At 39.3% G+C, this 22,140-nt stretch overlaps 1 protein-coding gene and 1 non-coding gene across 4 annotated transcripts in view; one reads left to right on the top strand and one right to left on the bottom strand.

Annotated features, from left to right (window-relative positions):
- Window positions 1–22,140, top strand: part of IL13RA2 (interleukin 13 receptor subunit alpha 2) — a 69,876-nt gene that overhangs the window by 17,041 nt on the left and 30,695 nt on the right. Inside the window, exon 1 of one of the 3 annotated variants that reach the window (XM_045996318.1) lies at window positions 7,028–7,108. The exons of the other annotated variants lie outside the window; for them this stretch is intronic. The gene's annotated coding sequence lies outside the window, so the exon portion shown is untranslated. Of the gene's footprint in view, window positions 1–7,027; window positions 7,109–22,140 lie in introns of those variants that run through there. 3 annotated transcript variants of the gene reach the window in all.
- On the bottom strand, window positions 3,789–3,974 carry LOC123935742. Its single transcript, XR_006817011.1, has one exon. It is a non-coding gene; the product is annotated as a U2 spliceosomal RNA (small nuclear RNA).

Here is a 22,140-nt window from a genome sequence, read left to right as displayed (position 1 = left end):
ATCTCCAGGTTCTGGGATAGAGCCCTGAGTTGAGCTTCCTGCTCAGCAAGGAGTCTGCTTCTCTTTCTCTCTCTCTCTCTCTCCCTCTGCCCCTCCCCACTGCCTGTTCTCTTTCTCTCTCAAATAAATAAAAAAACTTTATATTAAAAAAATCCCTATTTCAGCTATTTCCTAAACGTAACATCTTGAGAAAGTTTTTTTTTAAATTTCTTCTTTTTTTGTTTGTTTTTTTACTTTTTTGAGCCTCAGTTATCTTTTCTGTAAAATGGGAATGTCAATGATAGTATATACATCATGGGATCATTGTGACTACTAAAGACCATTGGTAATCATTAAACATACAGCCTGACAAGTTTCAACCAACAATGTCAGCCTATTCTGTCATTATTTTTTGGTCATTTACTTATTTGCACTAATAGAATAAAAGTTGTATGTGGAGGAATTTTTTTTTTTTAAAGGAAATATGGCTGTTTTGGTTACCTTCGCTAGAAGCATTCAATATATATTTACTGAACATATGCTATATTCTAGGAACTAGTTGTATAGAGACAAGTAAAGCACACTTCCTGCTCTTAAGGAAATCACCTACTAAGGAGAGAACCTGATATGTGAGAGCTTAGAGTCAGGGCCAAACTTAAAGGAGTGACAGAGTAGGCAATGATTAGTATGCTAAGATTCAAAGGGAAGTAAAAATGAACCAAAACCCAAACCAAAAACCTCTGACCTGTGACTAGATCTGAAATATCATTAAGATATTTTTCCTTTGGACTTTATACATTCTTTATTTTGGGGTTCCAGGTACAAGTGACTTTGGGAAGAATAACACATTAAGTAATATCACTTGCACTTTAATGAAAATTTATTTCTATATTATTTAGGGTACAAGGTAAGTTGCCATAATCAAGAAACCTCAGAATATTATGGCTCAAGTAACAGACCAAAGGTGAGCAGGCAGCACTGCGGCAGGCCATCCGTGGCCCAGAATCCTTCTACCCTGTTGCTTTGCCATTTCCTAGTGTGTTGACTTTGTGGTCAGATATGGTCCTTACTGTCATGTCTGTGGAATAGCCTACTGGTTGAGTGAGGGGAGAAGGAAGAGGACAAGAGATTTTCTTGTCAAAACATGATCCAAAGGTTGTACATATCACTGTGTTTGCATATCATCCTCTAAATTTCTGTCGTATCTTCATATTAAACTGCAAAACAGTCTGGAAAATACAGTCTTTGATTGGGAGGCTGTGTACCCAGCTAAAGTTCATGAGTTTCAGTTACCAAAAGAAAGAAGGGGAGAATGGATACTGAGAAAAAATTAGCAGTCTCTGCCACAGTGTATCAGACAAATTTATCTTGATAAGCTTCCTGAAAGACCTAGGCCTTTCCGAATAGGTGGCTATTTGATGCATAAAGAAACAGTTATAAAGAAGGTTGACTTGTCAAGGATGTTTTCTGACATCAAGCAATTATCCAGGCTCAGATTCTCTGACCCCAACTGGGTATCCTATCATTCAGTTCAATTTTGACGTTATACATGTAGTTATATTACACATGCTGTAGTACATTATACATGTAATTAACAAATACCCCACAGGATAAGGGCCCAGTCCCACAAAGACTATCCACACTTCAGATGCCAACTGAAAGTCATGGTACTTCTGACTAACCAGTAATAAATTCAGGAGTTCCCATGACCCTTTTCAGGTTTGATAACTCACTAGAACAACTCAGGAACACCCTTTACTTACTCTTACATGTTTATTATAAAGGATACAACTCCAAATGGAAAAGATGCTTAGGGCAAAGGGTGTGCGTGTGTGTGTGTGTGTGTGTGTGTGTGTAGGGGTGACAAATCTTGAGGAGCTTCCATTTTCTTTCCAGGCATGTCACCTTCCTAGTATCTCCATGTGTTCACCAATGCGAAAGCTCCGTGAACATGGCTGTTTAGGCATTTTTATGGAAGCTTCATTACTAAGGCGTGGACCTGGATGTCAGGTCCACCCAGATTTTATTTCTCTTGAATCTTTTAAAGATTTTATTTATTTATTTGGGAGAGAGGGCAAAAGAGTACAAGCAAGGAGAGCAGCAGAGGGAGAGGAGGAAGCAGGCTCCCCACTGAGCAGGGAGCCTGACGGGGGACTCAATCTCATCATGACCTGAGCCAAAGGCAGACACCCTCACCATTTGAGCCACCCAGGCACCCTCTCTTGAATTTTTGACTTCTGGAAAGTGACTTAACCTATTGAAACTTGAATGATATCCATTTGTAAAACTGAAATAGTATCTACTTAGCTATCTCAGGGAGATAAATGGATAAAATAAAGTAATACCTATGTTCCTGCTAGAGAGGTCAGGTATAGCTCTTGTCTACCTTAGGTCCATTCCAGCTGATTAAATCATTTACCATTGGTGACTGAAATCAACTTCCAGTTCCTCTCCCCTCCCAGGAGGTCGGTGGCGTGGGGGTTGGGGGTGGGTCTGATAGTTCTTACCCTCTAATCACATGGTGGTTTCCTCTGGCAACTGACCCCCATCCTGAAGCTATCTAGGAGCTCACCAATAGTCACCTCAACATAAGCTCAGGTATGGCTGAAAGGGGCTCATTATGAATAACAAAAGACACTTCTGTCACTCAGGAATTTCTAAGGGTTTTAGGAGCTCTGTGCCAGAAACTGGAGACAAAGACCAAATTTATTTTTTTACTATACCACAATTTGACATCAGGAGCAAGAGTGACCCCCAAAACCATTTCTGCCTGAAGATATCCTTCTCATCACAAAGCAGATCGAATGAGTTGTTCTCTGAGCTCCTTAGCTGACAAAGATTCTATAGATTGTGTCAGAGTATGCTGTTCTTATCACACTGTACTATAATTATTCAGTAGCTTCTAGCTTCCATAGCTCTAACTAGAATTGACCTACATGAGGTAGTCTTAAACTCACCTTTGAACCCCCAGCATCTAGCACAGTGCTTGACACATTGCTGCTCTGTAAATGGTTGAATGAATGTGAGTGACTAGAAAGCGGAGTCTGGCACTGCTGACCTCTGTGGTCTGTGGATCTGTGTTTAAACCTGTTTGGTGTTAATCTGGGGACTGGATCATACTGTTGCTATTTGTATTTTTCAGCTCATGTGGGTTTCCTGAGAATCTCAGCTCTGGTATTCTGCTGTTGAATCTATGGTAGTCTGGAGGGGAATTTAAGACTCATAAATTAGTTGGTTTCAGAATGAAAAGACTGGAATTTAGGGAAAGCAGGCTGTCTAGATGCCTTTTGCCTCACAGAGTTTGTTCTTTGTAAGACACTGCTTTTCTGTGCAATATGCCAAGCCTACCAAGTAAACTTCAGGTCAGTTTTCCAGGGGTGTCATGTGAAAAGAAAAGCTCTCTGGACATTATAAGTTTGATATTTGCCTGCATGTTTAAAAACTGTTCTCAAATCCAGGAATTTTGTTAAGAGGGGTGTGTGTGTGTGTGTGTGTGTGTGTACACATAAAGAGTCAGTGGTTATTTTATTTTTTTAATATTTTTTTTTTGTTTTTGCTTATTTAGTGTCTTTTAAACTTACAAAGGAAATAACACTTTGGGGCACTAAATACTGACTTTGCTGATTACTTCATTTGAGTAGCAATTCAGGAATACCCATTTCCTGTTTTGATGGTCTACAGAATAGGAGTTCTACAGCTTTACACAGCAAAAGAGATATCAAGATCCTTGCTAGTCAGCTAGTTCAGCAACTGAGTTATCAGAGAGAATTCTAGCAATAGTGTGACTGTGCAGGGAAAGCACTGGGGTAGGTGTCAGGCCCATCTAGGTTTTATTGAATTACTCTTGAATTTTTGACTTCTGGAAAGTAACAACCTATTGAAACTTGAGTGATATCCATTTGTAAAACTACATAGTATCTACTTAGCTATCCCAGGGGGATAGTGGATAAAATGAAGTACTACACTTGATCTCAGCCAAAAGGCCAAGAAGCTATAAAATGAAGTACTATGTTCCTGCTGGAAAGGCCAGGGATAGTATTTGGGTATCCTACGTCTGTCCTAGTTACACTTCATGGTGTCAGGCTAGGAAGTCTCAGTTCTTACACAGCTCTGGCCCAGTGAGAGCCATTCTCTTTTACCAGGTAGAAGTCTGGAAAGAGCCTAGTATGTGCTTTGCTTCCAGAATTGATTTGGGCCCCTGGGAAACTATATAAGCATCAGGCTTTAGACTTTGTTTTTTACCCCACCATCTGCTGTTGGGTGTTTAATTGGACTTTGGCTCCCTTATGAAAGCTCAGTTCTGTGTGTCTCTGTTGAAAGTAGGGCCCAGGCCTAAATCTTCTTGCCTAGTTTCTGCTGGCCCCCTTCCAGAACTGAATGTTGATTGCTTGCAGGATTTCTGGTATCATCTTGCTCAATTCTCCCAGAAATGTAACTTGATCCCCAGTATCTTGAAGAACTTCCCCACCCTGAGGCTTTGATGTACCTCTTCATTTCATCCCCCCTGGGTGACACTGACCCTGCCCTGCATCAAATGTTGGTTAATAGTCTCTTGATTTTGGACTAACTTCCAGCTAGGGAGGGACTGTTCCAATTAGTCTTATCTAGCCTCCTTTCTCTGTACCAATCGGGTTTACTTCCAAATTCTCTTTATTAGGAGTTGCAACATGTCATGTATCTGGGGCAGAGTAATGAATGCTAAGGTACAAGCACACAATTATTGGCAACTTCTATTGATATCAGTAGAAAGCCATCAAATAGGACTTGTAATATATAAAAATAAGTGTTTTTTTTTTCCTAAGATATTTATTTGAGAGAGAGAAAGAGGGAGAGAAAGTATGGCAAAAGAGGTAGGGGCAGAGGGCGAGGAAGAGGGACAAATAGATTACTCACTGAGCACAGAGCTTGTCACAGGGCTCAATCTCATGACCCTGAAATTATGACCTGAGCTGACACCAAGAGTCAGATGCCTAAACGACTGAGCCACCCAGGTGCCTCTGATTGTCTTCTTAATTTCTTTCTCTTCACACCATGAAACAAAGATTTGCCTATGTTTTCATGATTATGCTATAAAATCAAGATAGAAGTTCATATTTAATGAAATTTAACATCTGAGGCATGGTACATTATTGCTTCCAACTGAATTTTATTTTATTTCTTAAAAATTTTCCCAACTGTATTTAATTACCTATATGTAGCTTATAGTTTGCAAGCCATGAATAAATGCATTGTATCGTTCCAAGATATGATTATACTTGCGTTTCTTTGAATTGTATCTTTCCATTAAAACTATAAAGTATAGTGTAATGAAATGTTTGCAAGGGTCAGGAGATTTGGGGAAAACAGGAAGCTTGAAGAAAACTTCACGGAGAGTTTTTTTTAATGGAAGAATATAAATGTACAGTTAATTGAAGTTGCAATCACAGGAAAAGGAAAGAAGATTTTGAATCTGGATCTTTTCTTACCATCATGTCAACAATTTTTTTTTAAGATTTTATTTATTTATTTGACACAGAGAGAGAGAGAGATCACAGGTGAGCAGAGAGGCAGGCAGAGAGAGAGGGGGAAGCAGGCTCCCTGCTGAACAGAGAGCCTGATTTGGGGCTCGACCCCAGGACTCTGAGATCATGACTTGAGCTGAAGGCAGAGGCTTAACCCACTGAGCCACCCAGGCACCCCCAAGTCAGCAAATTCTGATTGTGATATTCCTCATGTAGGTCTGATAAATGATTTTTGAAAAAAAGGTTGTGAAATAGACAAACTAGCTGACATCTGTAAAACACATACCGAACTCCCTAAACAATGTTCAATATCTTCCCACCTTCCAGTTTCAATTTAGGGTGAAGCATCAACTATGCAGTGAATAAAAAAGAAAAAAAAATCTTAGAGTAAAAGATAAAGTTAGTGATAGAGAGAAGGCTCTACCCACGGTCTTCTCTTCATTCAGACTCCTTGCCTTTTATTTGTTCACATATTTATTGTAAAATGTATCTTTGGTATCTGAGAGAATTTATCAAGTGTGAACCTGTGTTCTGAACCAAGGAAGACACTTTTTAACCAGTGGAAATTAGGTGATATTATATGGATTGGATTCAATCTCAATTTACTTGTATTTTGGAATAAGTACCTGACGTACTTTAGAAAAGCATCCAAAGTGTTCCATCTTCTTATGGCTTTGCATGGTTCCTGGACATGGCAATTACTTTACTTTGGAGACTTAAAGGTTGAGGGGCAATTTGGAGGCTTAAAGGTTGCGGGACAATTTGGTGACAATCTCAGTTTCTTTATTTACTTTTACCTGGGCTGAAATAAAATCTTGTTTGGTTATATGAAGACATATTTGATAAACTTTCAGTGGAGGAAAAAAACATATACATGACAATGAATTTTAATTACAGCACCAAAGATTTTAGAAATCAGAAACTTAGGACATCATTTAGTTCCAACTGCTAATTTTACATACGAGAAACTGACCACCTTTTTGGTGAAATGCAGAGGCAATCTTTACTTGGAATTGAAGGTTAAACTAGATGACTTCTGAGGTTCCATTTAATATTTTATTTTTTTGAAACTGAGTCCTGAAGAATTTAAGGAAATTGTCCAAGGTCACCTACACCTAGCTGATTGTGGGAGGGACACCCTAGAGTAGAACCAAGGTTTCCAGATTCCTTGTCCATTTATGACTCTTTTTCATACTTAAGGTATTTGAAACTCAAAACTGTGAAGTACTTTGGATTGTACACTCTGAGGGAACAGCATAGACCTGGCAATCACATACTTACCTTTGGATTATCTTTTAATTCCCAATGTGGTGAGTCACATAGTAAAATAACATTGGCATACTGAAATGCCATATCAGGAACTAATTAAAAGGGAAAGAAAATCACTCAGATGAACTTCATGATTTCCTCTGAAACTTTTGACAAATGTAACCTTGAATGCTGACCTGCTTTGAATGCAAATTTTCTCATGACAGTACATTCAGTGGATAAACCAGAGCTCCTCCTACATAAAGTCTTCATTTCTTAGGTCATTTAGAATCCATTAAGCTAAGAAGCTGTTCATTGAGACAGATGTCAGTGGTATTTCAGAAGAATTTGAATATAACTGGACACATTATTCACTCACAGTAAGTCTGAAACTGAAGTTTCTGAGAGGGAGTGTGGGGATGAAAGGTAACTTAGAAATAATTTTAAGAATTTTAATAAAAAATGGGCTCAGAAATCTTTTTATAGCAAAAATTGTTTGAAATGATATATATTCATTTGAGGAAATACTGCTTTTTTGCATGCAGCTAATTAATAAGTGCTGGATAATCAATATGAATAACACTATTGCTTAATTTCTAATTGTTCTTTTATTGGCCTTTATTTCCTATAAAAAATCATACCTCTTATAAGCAAAACTGGTCCTTTGGAAATGGTAAGGATAATTGTATTTTAGAATTAAGTTTTCTGAAATTATTTTCTATGTGATTTTTCCCCCTATAAATGAGAATTCTCTACTTTGCTGCAACTTTTCTCTATTATGCTGAGAAATAACCATAGAGCTCCTCTAAAATGAATGACAATATATTTTATGTGATGTTTGATTTTATTTATGGAACATGCATACCTTCTGTATGTGATGATTTCATTTATTTGTGTAGTATGGTTAAACACATATATAGTAGAGTTATTAAAATAAAAATTCCAATTTTCACTGTTTTTGTTCTGAAATGAACTAACATACATTTGATGCTTGTTTTCTTCTGAAAAAAAAAATATATATATACATAGTTAACACTTAAATCTGACCATCACTTTTACACATTGTACTCGCTTTGGATATTTCCAGATTCATTTTCTTTGTTTAACATGTAAGAGTATATGAAACCATGAATAAGGGGATTTAGCAGCTGTTTTTTTTTTTTCCTAAGATTTTATTTATTTGATAGACAGAGATCACAAGTAGGTAGAGAGGCAAGCAGAAAGAGAAAGGCGCAAGCAGGCTCCCTGCTGAGCAGAGAGCTCTCTATGTGGGGCTTGATCCCAGAACCCTGAGATCATGACCTGAGCCAAAGGCAGAGGCTTTAATCCACTGAGTCACCCAGGCACCCCTAGCAACTATTTTTTGATACAAATTTTATTAAGGTATGAAATGTTTTAGAGAGTTTAAGACTTAAGTAAATTGCATAAAACTATTATTTTTTAAAAGTTTTGTGTATTTATTTGACAGAGACGGTGAGAGAGGGAACAAAAGCAGGGGGAGTGGGAGAGGGAGAAGCAGGCTTCCCGCTGAGCAGGAAGCCCCATGTGGGGCTCAATCCCAGGACCCTGGGATCATGACCTGAGTGGAAGGAGGGTGCTTAACTACTGGGCCACCCAGGCACCTCCTATTATTATTATTTTGAGCAGAGAATAATAAAGTAGGGACTAAGTGGTCTTCATCTCAGTTTCTTTATCTGTACATGTTAGTTTCTTTAACTGTAAAATGAGCCAAATGTCCTGATGAGGACTCATGTTGTGAAAGGCAATAGAAATGTTAAAAACGGGGGCACCTGAGTGGCTCAGTCTGTTAAGCCGCCAGCTCTTGATTTCAGCTCAGGTCATGATCTTGGGTCCTGCAAGCTCTGCATAGGTTTCCGTGCTCAGCAGGGAGTCTGCTTATCTTCTCTCTCTCCCTCTTCCTCTGCCCCTCCGCCTACTCACATACTCTCTGACTCTCAAATAAATAATCTTTTTTTTTTTTTTTTAAAGAACTGTTAAAAAGTATTACTTAAGTGGTAGGATTAAACAAAAGGAGTGGTGGTGGAGAGGGTTGCTTATTCGTTTTGATGTATTTTTCTGGGTGTCTTTGAGGAATTAACAGGGGGTGACTGTTGCATGTGGAAGAAGTGGAAGGCGAGTGATAACAATTGAGTGATGCCCACTATGTTGCAGACATTTACATGCATTATCTCATTTAATCATTTCCTAAACCCTATGATGGCAAATATTGTTGTCTTCATTTTATAGATAAGAAAATTGAGGCATAGAGAGCTGAAGTGTCTTGCCCAGATCTCTGTGGCTGCAATAGCCATGCTGTTTCCATCATTCCATGCTGTTTCTAGTCTAGGGTCACACTGAAGCAAAGGTGAGAAGATAAGCTGTTTGGAATTTATTTCTTTCATTCTCACTGTATAATCAAGAGTTATGCTGGGCAGATGGATAATGTCCAGGATCATAGAGTATGACCAATCACATGAGAGGTGCCTACCTGGGATGATTTAGGAGATGGCTGACAGGTGCCTGCCCACAAATGTTCTCTTCATTGACTTGTCTCAGTCCCTTTGCCTAAGATTTTACCATGGAAGTCACTACTTTGGATATGGAAGTCACTACTTTGGATATGGAAGTGTTTTGTTTGTTCTGTTTTTCTTTGCCAGTGGGGATATTGGGGAGACTTTCAAATGCACATATCCCTAGGAAGGTTCATAGATTAAGTCTTTTATCACATAATATCTTAGCAGGGAGCATGGAATAGAAGAAATAACTCATATTTTGTAGCCAGAGAAACTGGCAATTGAATTCTGATTCCACCACATCCTAGCTGTTTAACTTGCATATGATACTGCATCTTTCAGAGCTCTCATTTTCTTCTTGAGTAAAACAGAGATAGGAGTTCCTGTGCACAGTCGGTTAAGCGTCCAGCTCTTAGTTGCACCTCAGGTTGTGATCTCATAGGTTGTGAGATTGAGCCCCGTGTTAGGCTCCATGCTAGGCATGGAGCCTGCTTAAGACTCTCTCTCCCTCTCCCTCTGCTCCACCAACCCTACTCCCGTTGTCTCTCTCTAACATAAATAAATACATCTTTAAAAAACACAGAGATAATAATGCATATGCATAGGCCCTTATTATAGTCATCAATATGTTGAACATCTGGTATGGGTTGCTGTGGTAGAGTGGGAAGAGCACTAGAATGGAATTCAGGAGACTTGGTGTTCTGCCATTTATTTGTTTCATTTATTCAGGTAACTATTGAGTATCTACTATGTGTCTTGCACTGTGCTGGGCACTGAGGGTACAACATAAACCATTTGAAGTTCTTGCTTCCTTATATCTTAAATTCTAGCTTGTTGCTAACCTAACTATATCCATATTCTGGTCATGCAGAACAGTAATAATATTTTTCACATTTTAGGGATTGGAAACTAAGGGTTACATTTTGAGCAAAATACATATAGTGGTGAGCAAAATGAATATGATCCCTGACCTCACCGAGTTTATAGTCTAATGGAGTAGAAGTTAATTTGATAGTCCCACAAATTAGTATAAGATTAAAACCATTACAAGTCTTTAAAGGAAGCATAGTGCTCATAAAGCACATAACAGGGGCCTCGTTTCAACTTCTCTCAGCAAGTGACATCTGAGCTGAAATCTGAAGAATGAACAGGTATTAGCCAGGTTATCCTTCTACATGTCTTTACTCAGAGTCTTCTGGATTCTCTTCAGTTCTTTTACATCCTCCTTGGTGGCTATTGCAGACTTTCTCCTCTGCTTTTGAGCCTTCTACTCAGCTACTACATATTTATTCTCAGGAGGTAAGCTTGTCTCCTATTTCACATAGAAAATAAATGCCATCAGGTGTGCCTGAACCTCTTATCCACCAACCTCACTGTCTTTTATAAACACATCAATTTTCGTCTTCATCCATGCTTTTGTCTTGTCTCAGAGCCCTCTGTCAGTCCAAATTCAATTTTTCCACTTCTGTTTTAGATTACATGCTGGCCTCTTGCTTTTTCAGGGATTTCTTTACATAATTATTCTCTTTCTCTTCTGTCTTTTAGTCTCTTCCTCTTTCTCAGCAAAGAAAAAAAAAGATACCTTTTCTTTTCTTTTTTTTTTTTTTTAAGATTTTTATTTATTGGAGAGAGAGAGGAAACACAAGAAGAGGGCATAGGAGAGGGAGAAACAGGTTTCTTGCTGAGCAGAGAGCCCTATGCAGGTCTCCGTCCCAGGAGCCTGGGATCCTGACCTGAGCCGAAGGCAGATGCTTAACGACTGAGCCACCCAGGCGCCCCAAGATACCTTTTCTTTCTTTCTTTTTTTTTTTTTTTAAAGATTTTATTTATGTATTTGACAGCAAAGAAGGAATACAAGCAGGACTTCCACCAAGCAGGGAGCCTGATGCGGGGCTCAATCCCAGGAACGCTGGGATCATGACCTGAGCAAAAGGCTGATGCCCAATGACTGAGCCACCCAGGCGCCCCAAGATACCTTTTCTTAACCTTTCTCTGTACAACCAAGACCAGCACAACCCATACAACTAAACTTCGGTAAAAAGTGGTCCATACATGTAACTACCTTTATCAAAGTCACTACTTATTTCCTTTTTTTTTTTTCTAAAAGATTTTATTCATTTGAGAGAGTGATAGCAAGAGAGAGAGCATGAGCAGACTCCCTGCTGAGTAGGGACCAAGACCCCAAGACCTTGGGATCATGACCTAAGACAAAAGCAGATGCTTAACCCACTCAGCCACCCAGGCATTCCTTACTTATTTCCAAGTACAACAGAACCATTGCAGTTTTGTCTTACTTTCCCCCATGCCATCCCTGTTGGCATCTGAGGTTTTAATACCTTTTCCTTGAAATCTTCTACTTCAGTAGTTTTCCTCAGTACTGTTTCCTGTCAATATCAGTTATTACCATCAGTATTAAGTCAGAGTCTTTTAATATGGCTCAGAAAGCATGCCTAAGTACATCGTACACTGCAACCAAATCAAACCACTTGTAGATGTTTGAATTCATTAAGCTTTCTCACTTCTCTGCTTTTGCCTAATCAGTTTCCATTGAGGAGGAACCCTTCCCTCATATTCCCTGCCCCTGCAAAAACGTACTCCTTATATATGAGATAGTTTAGGTACTACTTCCTCTAAGGATTCTTACTTGACTACTTTCACTTCCCCAGACCAGTTTAGGTACCTGTCTTCTGTGCTTCTAAGTGCTGGTCTCTGTCTTAGAATTTACCACACTTTATTATAACTGAAGGTAGTATGAAGTTAGTCTGCAACTTTGGTATCCAAGAAATTTCACATTTTAATATGTTCTTTAAGCTACCCTGTATTCAGCGTTCTGCGGAGAAAGTAAGATATGCAATTTCAGTTAATACTTGTTCCTCCTACCAGGTTATGCAAATATTCTGAGGCCTTAGGCAACACCAAAATACTAGAGAGGCCCTTTTGGTCACTGATCTTTACTTTTCTGTCAATTTTCTGTCAATATAGTCTCTGAGATACTATTTTGTCTCAACCCAGGATGGTCCTTTCAGGTTTGCCCCTTTATAGGCTGCTACCATTGAATGCTGAGCTGTTCTCTCTGCCAGACCCTTGACTTCTTTTTTTCTGAAGTATTTGTTCTTTCCGGGGTGCCTGGGTGTCTCAGATGGTTAGGCTTCTGCCTTTGGCTCAGGTTATAATCCCAGGGTCCTGGATCAAGCCCCACATCAGGCTCCCTCAGTAGGGAGCCTGCTTCTCCCTCTGCCTTGCCTACTGCTCTCCCTGCTTGTGCTCTCTCACTCTCTCTGTCAAATAAATAAATACAGTCTTTAAAAAGAAAAAGTATTTGTTCCTTTCCCTCCTGAGTACCCTAAAAGGAATTTTATTTGTCTTCTTAAGACTTGCATTGGCACTCCTAAGCATAATCTCTCCTATGAGCTTGATTTTTGGTGATACAAAAGCTAGGAAGGTAAGTCTGTGTGCACAACTTCTGCTTTTAGTCTTGGCAACAGGAGAGGAGGAAACCCCTTGGGTGAGGTAAGGAAAATAAAAAAAGACTGGTTATCTTCTTGAAAAGAGAGGGAGAAGAAAAGAAGCTTTGAGCAAAATACAAATAATTATTTCAAAATATGTTGCCGTACATTTGTCTGTTTATGAGTCTCTTCCCTTCATTAAATTGCAAATGCCTTTTAATGTGTTGTGGAATTTCATTTCCTAATATTTTAATAGAGAGTGCAGACGTAATTCACAGTTTATTCTGGGAGAAGGTGTACTCAGAAAGCATAGAGAGGAAAGTGTTGCTACCTGAGCTAAATCTCAGTGACTAGGAGTAATCCATGACTAGGCTAGATAAAACAATATTAGTCTCAGGAGACCTGTATAGACAAAAGTTAGTGATAAAATAAGACCCTGCTTTTTAAGATCTACATGTAGGAAATGAGACTGAAAGTGCTGGTAAGGTCCAGGTAATGAAAAGTATTGACTGCCATGCTAGAGTTTATACTTCATTTTATGAGAGGCAATACAGCATAGAGGTTAGGGCACAAATTTGGGAATGACACTTGTGCCTGGCTCTGAATCTGGCCCCATCACTTACCAGCTATGAGACCTTGCAATGATCTTTTAGTGTTTCTGTGCCTCAGTTTCCTTATTGGTAAAATGTGATGACATCTGTACCTGTCTCATAATGCTGTGATGAGGATTAAGTGAATTAATATAGGAAAACGTTTTCAGAAGCGCTGGCACAATATGAACACAATTGAATTATGAGCTATTATTATAAATTATACTGTAGGGCAATGTGAAGTTAGTGAAGGAGTTTGAATGGACGTATTTGTGTTTTGAAAAGGTCACACTGACTACAGCATGGAAAATGACATGAATCTGTCCTGTTAGAAGATGGAAATGCATCAGGAGGTTATTGCAGTTGACCAGTCAAGAGATGTTAAGGGCTAAGATTAGGGTCGTGTCAGTGAAGATGAAGTGATTATGGATGGACCTCTAAGGTATTTAGAGAATGGAATCTTTATATTGTGTGTATGTGTGTGTATGTAATAGTGATTGAAGATAAATGAGAGAGGAATCTAGGATGACTCCTATGTTTCTATTTTAGGACACAGCTTGAGAAATCACACTACTGTTTGGTACTAGAAATAGAGGAAAGGAAAGTGATGATAAGTTACATTAATATTTTGAGTATTCATAGTTCCCATGTGTATTCATGTTCTTTGAAACAGAGAAAACGATTTCAAAACTGTTACATTGTCTATCAGTTTTGAAATCACATATGGAAGGATTATCTGGATATTTTAAGGTCATCTGCATAAGTGGAATTTATCACCGTTCTAGGGAATATATACTTGTTATAGGGAAGATATACATGCTGTTCTTTGACAAGTACTGGTTTGTTATTTGCATAGCTCAAAAATATTATTGAGAAGAATCCTTCAGTGACTCATGTTGTAGAAGTATCAAGGTACCATAACAGAGCTCTGGTAAGTTTATTTTGGATCAGGAGTCTGTCAGCTTTCCAAAATAAGAGGACCTTTGAGATAACTAGTTTAAAGCCTTAAAACCATATCAGTGCATTCATTTATTAACCAAAAACTTATTGCCTAATAGGTAATAGGCATTATGCTGCTGTAAAAGCAGAAGCAGTTCTTACTCTCATGGGCCTTATGATTAACCATAAGATGATTTTTTCAGGCAGATGGAGCAACATGTGCACAAGCCCTGTGGTGAGAGCACAGAGCACAAAATAGGAGACTGTATAAGAAATGTCTATATAATTAGTCAGATGCCGCAATGTTTTGGACCTTGAAGATCAAGTGTCCCAAGATAAAGAGGAAGCCATGGAGAGTTTTTAACAGGGCAGTTGTATAATCAGATTTGCTCTTGGAGAACAGAAGACAGGTACCCTGACTGTGATGTAGAAATTACAGGGACCAGAGTAAATTCAAGGAGATATATTAAGAAGCTATTATAGGAGCTGCTGGCTGGACGAGCATGTGACTCTTGATCTCGGGGTCATGAGTTCAAGCTCCATATTAGGTGTAGAGATTACTTAAAAAAATGATTGCTAGTGCCCATTGGTGATGATAAAAAGTTGAATACAGATTTTTTTGTTTTTTTAGATTTTATTTACTTATTTGACAGAGAAAGACACAGCGAGAGAAGGAACACAAGCAGGAGGAGTAGGAGAGGGAGAAGCAGGCCTCTTCCCACTGAGCAGGGAGCCCAGTGTGGGGCCCAATCCCAGGACCCTGAGATCATGACCTGAGCTGAAAGCAGACTCTTATAGCCTGAGCCATCCAGGTGCCCCCAGATTTTTTTTTTTTTTAAAGAAACTATTATAGTAGTCCAGGCAAATTATGATGGTGATTTGGTTTGGACTAGTATTAGAGGGGTATAGATGGATATAAGTAGTTTCAAGGGATATTTGAAAACTGAATTGAATTTGATTATGGATTGGACATGAGAGATGTAATGTCAGGTGTCTAGGGTGCCTGGTTTCTGGCTTGTACTGTGGAATAGACACCACTTATAACTAGTAAGATGGAACTACTATACCTTGAAACTACATCTCTGGCAAGAAGACCCATTTTCAGATGGAAGATCATGATTTTGGTTTTTGGAATTTTGCATTTGAGTTGTGTTTGAGACTTCCAAGTGAAGATCTTTTTTTTTTTTTTTAAGATTTTTTATTTATTTATTTGACAGACAGAGATCACAAGTAGGCAGGGAGGCAGCCAGAGAGAGAGGAAGGGAAGCAGGCTCCCTGCTGAGCAGAGAGCCCGATGTGGGGCTCTATCCCAGGACCCTGGGATCATGACCTGAGCCGAAGGCAGAGGCTTTAACCCACTGAGCCACCCAGGCGCCCCCCAAGTGAAGATCTTAAGAAAACAATTAGATATATAAGTCTGGAGCTTAGAGCACTAGTTTGGATGAGAGATATACGTTTGAAAGTCATTGTCATAGTGATGGTAATGGAAGGTGTAGGAATGGATAAAATTACATAGGGAGAACATAGAGTCAGAAGAAATGAGGACCAAAGAACTCTGATGTATGAGGGATAAGCCTAATAATGAAGTAAAATGAGTAGCCAGAGAGATAGAAGGAAAACTGGGAAGCTGTTGTCAGAAAAGCCAAAGGAATAGTGTTTTTTAAGGATGGTGGTAAACAGGTGAAAGTCACTAAGAGAAACAAGATTGGAATGGAAAATAATTGATTCAGCAATATGAAGGTCATTGGTTATTCTGGTCAAGGTTAAGGTTATTCTGGTGAGACCTGTTTTAAGAGAGTCATGGACTTGTGGGATGAAGGAAAAAAACTAGAAGAAAATGAAGTGGGGGCATGTGGAGAATATAGTAAATATAGACAACTCTTTCTAGAAGCTTGGTTATAAAGAAGTATTGGAGCAGTAACTGGAGGCAAGGTAGTTTATGTTTTTTAAGCTTTGGGAGAGATGAGCATGGGAATGCTAATGGGATGTATCTGGCTGAGACATATATCCATATATGTATCTTATGTATGTTGAAGACATTAAAGAGAAGGAAAAAATTAAATTGAAGGTTTCTGATATTCAGGGCAGGGTAGGAATTCAAAACACACAAGAGGTGTTTTATCTTCAGTAGTAGAAAATATACTTCCTTTATTAGAGTAGGAGAGAAGGAAGGGAGGATGTGGGGAAAATATGGATTCAGGAAAATGAAGGAATTTCTATCTGATGACTTAATTTTGTTTTTAAAGAGGTAAGGTCATGTGCTAAGGTTGGAGGAGAGGGTAGGAAGGAATTGAAGATATTAGAAAAAGGCTTTTCACACCAGTCAAAATGGCTAAAGTTAAAAAGTCAGAACAACAGATATTGGTGAGGATGTGGAGAAAGGGGGACCCTCTTCCACTGTTGGTGGGAATGCAAGCTGGTACAGCCACTCTGGAAAACAGTATGGAGATTCCTTAAAAAATTCAAAATAGAGCTACCCTGGGGCGCCTGGGTGGCTCAGTGGGTTAAGTCACTGCCTTTGGCTCAGGTCATGGTCTCAGGGTTCTGGGATCGAGCCCCATGTCAGGCTCTCTGCTTAGCAGGGAACCCGCTTCCTCCTCTGTCTCTGCCTATCTCTCTGCCTACTTGCGATCTCTGTCAAATAAATAATTAAAACCTTAAAAAAAAATAGAGCTACCCTATGACCCAGCAATAGCAGTGCTGGGTATTTACCATAAAGATACAAATGTAGTGATCCAAAGGGGCAAGTGCACCTGAATGTTTATAGCAGCAATGTCCACAATAGCCAAACTATGAACAGAACCTAGATGTCCATCAACAGATGAATGGATAAAGAAGATGTGGTATATATATATATATATATACACAATGAAATACTATGCAGCCATCAAAAGAAACAAAACCTGGCCATTTGCAACAATGTGGGTGGAACTAGAGGGTATTATGCTGAGGGAAATAAGCCATTCGCAGAAAGACAATTATCATATGATCTCCTTGATATGAGGAATTTGAGAGCCAAAGTGGGGGGTTGTGGGGGGTAGGGAAGGAAAAAATGGAACAAGATGAGATCAGGAGGGAGACAAACCATAAAAGACTCAATCTCAGGAAACAAACTGAGGGTTGCTTGGGAGTGGTGGGTACGGATAGGGTAGCTGGGTTATGGACATTGGGGAAGGTATGTGCTATGGTGGGTGGTGGGTGCTGTGAAATGTGTAAGCCTGATGGTTCACAGAGCTGTACCCCTGGGGTAAAATATACATTATATATATATTTTTTTTAATGATTTTGTTTATTTATTTGAAAGAGACAGTGAGAGAAGAAACACAAGAGAGGAGGGAGAGGGAGAAACAGACTCCCCACTGAGCAGGGAGCTTGATGTGGGTGGGGCTTGATTTCAGGACCCTGAGATCATGACCTGAGCTGAAGGCAGATGCCTAAGGACTGAGCCACCCAGGCACCCCTACATTATATGTTAATTTAAAAAAAGAATTTGAACAGAGACCTAAAATAGTGTTTTTGAGTAGTAGGGTGGATTTATATAAAATGGAATGTTAGGATTTTATCATGGAATAACCGAGTGTGGGACTTTCCATCAGCAGCTACCTGCTCAGTGAGAGGCACAGGGGGGACCTGAGAGTTAAATTCATTTAGGGTTGGGATTTTGTTAGGAAGTTATGATAGAAAAGCAGAGAGGCAAATTTATTTTGGGGTAGGGAAGGCAATCTAGATGACATAAAGAAGGGAAACAAGACCAAATCTGATGGATGAATTTGGGAAAACATAGTCAAGTCTTTGCAAAGCAGAAAAATAAACAGAGTGGCAGTACTTAAAGACCTAAGCTAGAATGAAATGAGATTATGGGAAAATCATTTAATTTCTCTGGCCTCTGTTTTCTCCTTTATTTTTAAACCAGGGTGATAGATGGTGGAAACTAATTTCTACACATATCTCGTTGTGTTTTGGTAGTAAGTATCAATAGACTGGGATGGGCCTAGGAACTCCTGAGGAGCACCCCACCCACTTCTAAGGAATGAAGTGGAGTTAGGGGGTAGGAGGTATTCATCATTCTAACTTTCCCATGGATGTTAAGTTAAAGGAAGACAAAACCGTGTTCTAAAGGTGTAATTCTATTACAAGTAGTGTTCTTTCCCCTAGGCGTGTTTGACTTTGCTCATCCAGCAGTGACTAATCACTAATTATGAAATCAGCCATTTGCTTTGTCTAGCACTTCTGCGGGAAGAACAATGTACATTGTTGACGGAATCTGTACTGATGTATTGAGAGGAAACTTGAACTCCAGGGTATCCTGATAATAGCCAAAGCATGTGGGGTGAACTGTCAATATCTGGAAAAGGAGAAATTAGGTCTGATTAAAGATATGTGAGTGCATCACCACAACATCATTCAGAACACCATGGCAGCAGCTCCCGGTGGTGGGAAGACGTGCTGTGGTTCGCAAGAGCAGTTATTACTAGCAGAACCTCCAGACGGCCATAGAGTCCTCCAGCACCTGTATCCTCTTGTCTACTGCTACAAGGACTTCAAAGGCCTCAGAGGGGGGAATCGAAATGTTTTTTTGGTCACTGTGAAAAGCTTCTACTTCAGCATTTTGTGATTATATTCGCAAGTGGGGTGGTTCAAGTATGTCCCTGCCCTCCCCAGCCCCAGGTATCTGGTTGCAGGTTTTTGCCAAAGGAAGTGCTACATAGAATGTGGCCCTTTACAGGAATGAGCTTTTGACTCAGGTTATGTAGATAACAAGGGGTTGGACTATGTAAGTGCAAACATCTTTCATTTCATGGAAATCTGTGCTTGAAAGGTTATGAACTTTTAAAGTATTTTAATACACAATGCTAAATGCTCCTCTAATTAGGTTACAGGTTCTGCTTAAGTAAGAAAGTAGTTTATTTTGCTCTAACCTGAATGTCTTGAGCTGGCTAATCTAAGGCTGCAGGAAGAATATGCAGCTTTATTTTAGCAGGTTAAGAGCACTGGGCTACCCCAAACTCGTTGTTCTACCACACCTAGGGTGATTCCCTCATCTACTTGATCAAAGGTGGCTCACTAAAGATCATACTCTTTTTTTTTTTAATATTTTATTTATTTATTTGACAGGGAGAGATCATAAGTAGATAGAGAGGCAGGCAGAGAGAGAGAGAGGGAAGCAGGCTCCCTGCTGAGCAGAGAGCCCGATGCGGGACTCGATCCCAGGACCCTGAGATCATGACCTGAGCCGAAGGCAGCGGCTTAACCCACTGAGCCACCCAGGCGCCCGATCATACTCTTTTTTAAAAATATTTTTTTAAAAGATTTTATGTATTTATTTGAGAGAGAGAGGGAATGAACAAGGGGAGGTGCAGAGGTCGAAGCAGACTCCCCACTGAGTGCAGAGCCTGACACTGACATTGGGACTCCATCCCAGGATCCTGAGATCATGACCTGAGCCAAAGTCAGACACTTTACAAACTGAGCCACTCAGGCACCCCTACCAAAACCACATTCTAAGCAGCAGGATAGAGAAAGGAAGAAAGGGGAAGAGGAGAAAACATTCATTCTTTTTAAAGGTAAGACCTAGAGAGGTGGTGGGGGTGGGGGGATGGGGTAACTGAATGATGGGCATTAAAGAGGGCACTTGATGGAATGAGCACTGGGTGTTGTATGTAATTGATGACTCACTAAATTCTACCCCTGAAACTAATAATACAGTATATGTTAACTAAATCTAATTAATTAATTAATTTTCAAAGATTTTACTTATTTGAAAGAGAAAGAGACAGAGATAGCATGAGAGAACACAAGCAAATAGGAGAGGGATAAGTGGGCTCCCAGGGAGCCCAATGTGGAGCTTGATCTCAAGACTCTAGGATCATGACCTGAGCCAAAAGCAGCCACTTAACCGACTGAGCCACCAAGCACCCTACTAAATTGAATTTAAATTAAAAAAAAAAAAAAAAAAAAGAAAAGATATGACCCAGAGATTGGAGATGACACTTCCATTTATATGTCTTGGGCCAGAACTTCAGCACATGTCGCATGTAGCTGAGAAGATGTTCAGAAGCGTAGTCTCCATTTTGTGTGGCCATGTGTCCTGCTAAACCTTGGGGGCTCCATTATTACTGAAGGAGATGAATATTATGAGACAGTTAGTAATGTTAGCTGCACCACCTCCAAAAATGATTACACCAATTTGTATTTCTACCAGTAACCTGAGAGAAGGCTCACACTTTATTAATTTTGCTTGAATTATAATTTATTTAACTCTAAGTTTATAGAATTTATTTTTAAAAGATAATTTTAGAGCAATTTTAGGTTCATAGGAAAATAAAAAGGAAGGTACAGAAACTTCCCGTATGCTCTCTGCTCTCACACATACATAGCCTTCCCATTTTCAATATCCTACATGACAGTGGTTCATTTGTTACAATTGATGAGCCTATGTTGACCTGTCCTTATCACTCAAAGTCCATAGCTTCCATTAAGGTTTACTCTTGATGACTGTACATTCTATGTATTTGAACAAATGCATGTATACACTATTATAGTATCACATAGAGTGTTTTTGCTGCCCTAAATATCCTTTGCTCTACCTATTCATCCCTCTTCATCACCCCAATCCCTGGCAACTATTGATCTGCTTATTGTCTTCCTACTTTTGGCTTTTCCAGGATGCCATATAATTGGAATCACATAGTATGCAGCCTTTTCAGATTGGCTTCTTTCACTAACTAATAGGTACTTAAGGTTCTTCCACGTCTTTTTATGGCTTGATAACTCTTTTCTTCTTAGCACTAAATAATATTCTATTTTCTGGATATACCATAGTTTGTTTATCTGTTCACCTACTTGAAAGACATCTTGGATTGCTTCTAAATTTTAGTAGTTAAAATAAAACTGCTAGAAAGATCTATGCTCTGATTTTTGTCTAGACCTAAGTTTTTGACTTCTTTGGGTAAATACCAATGAGTATGTTTGCTGGATGGTATAGTAAGAATGTGTTTAGCTTTTAAGAAATCACCCAACTGTCTTCCAAAGTGGGTGTACTACTTTGCATTACCACTAGCAATGAATGGTCATTACTGTTGCTCCACATCCCCTTTCTCCTTTGTTGTCAGTGTTCCAGATTTGGGCCATTCTAATAGATGTGAAGTGATTTTTTTTTTTTTTTTAACGGCTCCTTCAGTAGATTTTAGGGTAGGGAACACTATATCTTGCTTGTTTTCATATCTGTAGCCTTGAGTGCAAAATGGATACTCAGGAAATGTCTGTGAAATGAAGATCTGGATGGATGCCTATGACTATGTCAGTACCAATACAACAGTCAAAGGTCAGGCTGAAAAAATAGAAATTTTGAGGTTGCATTTTTTTTTTTAAAGATTTTATTTATTTATTTGACAGAGAGAGAGATCACAAGTAGGCAGAGAGGCAGGCAGAGAGAGAGGAGGAAGCAGGATCCCTGCAGAGCAGAGAGCCCGATGCGGGGCTCGATCCCAGGACCCTGGGATCATGACCTGAGCCGAAGGCAGCGGCTTAATCCACTGAGCCACCCAGGCGCCCTGAGGTTGCATTTTGATGAGAGGGCTTTAAAGTCACTTAGGAAATATTGTCTCACTGAAGCTCAAAAGCAGCTATAAAAAACAGTGAGAAACTAGGTAGGTAGGCAGACCTATCACTTAGGATTATGAAGTGGATTTCGAACCTTTAAGCAGATATGATTATAAAAACCAGTTCTCTTAAAGAAGGGAATGCATTTTTATGAAGGGCAGTAAGTCCACTGAAGAACAAGAAATCTCTGCCTACATACAAGTAAAAAAATAACTCTTTTTTGGGTCACTTTAGAAAAGTGCTTTTCTAAAAAAGATTTATTTATTTTGGTGGGAGCAAAGAGAGAGGGAGAGAGAATCTCAAGCAGACTCCCTGCTGAGCA

Source organism: Meles meles, chromosome X (assembly GCF_922984935.1).
Source record: "Meles meles chromosome X, mMelMel3.1 paternal haplotype, whole genome shotgun sequence".
NCBI lineage: Eukaryota > Metazoa > Chordata > Mammalia > Carnivora > Mustelidae > Meles > Meles meles.
The sequence above is the reverse complement of the archived record's forward strand: the minus strand, read 5'-3'. Positions and strand labels throughout refer to the sequence as shown.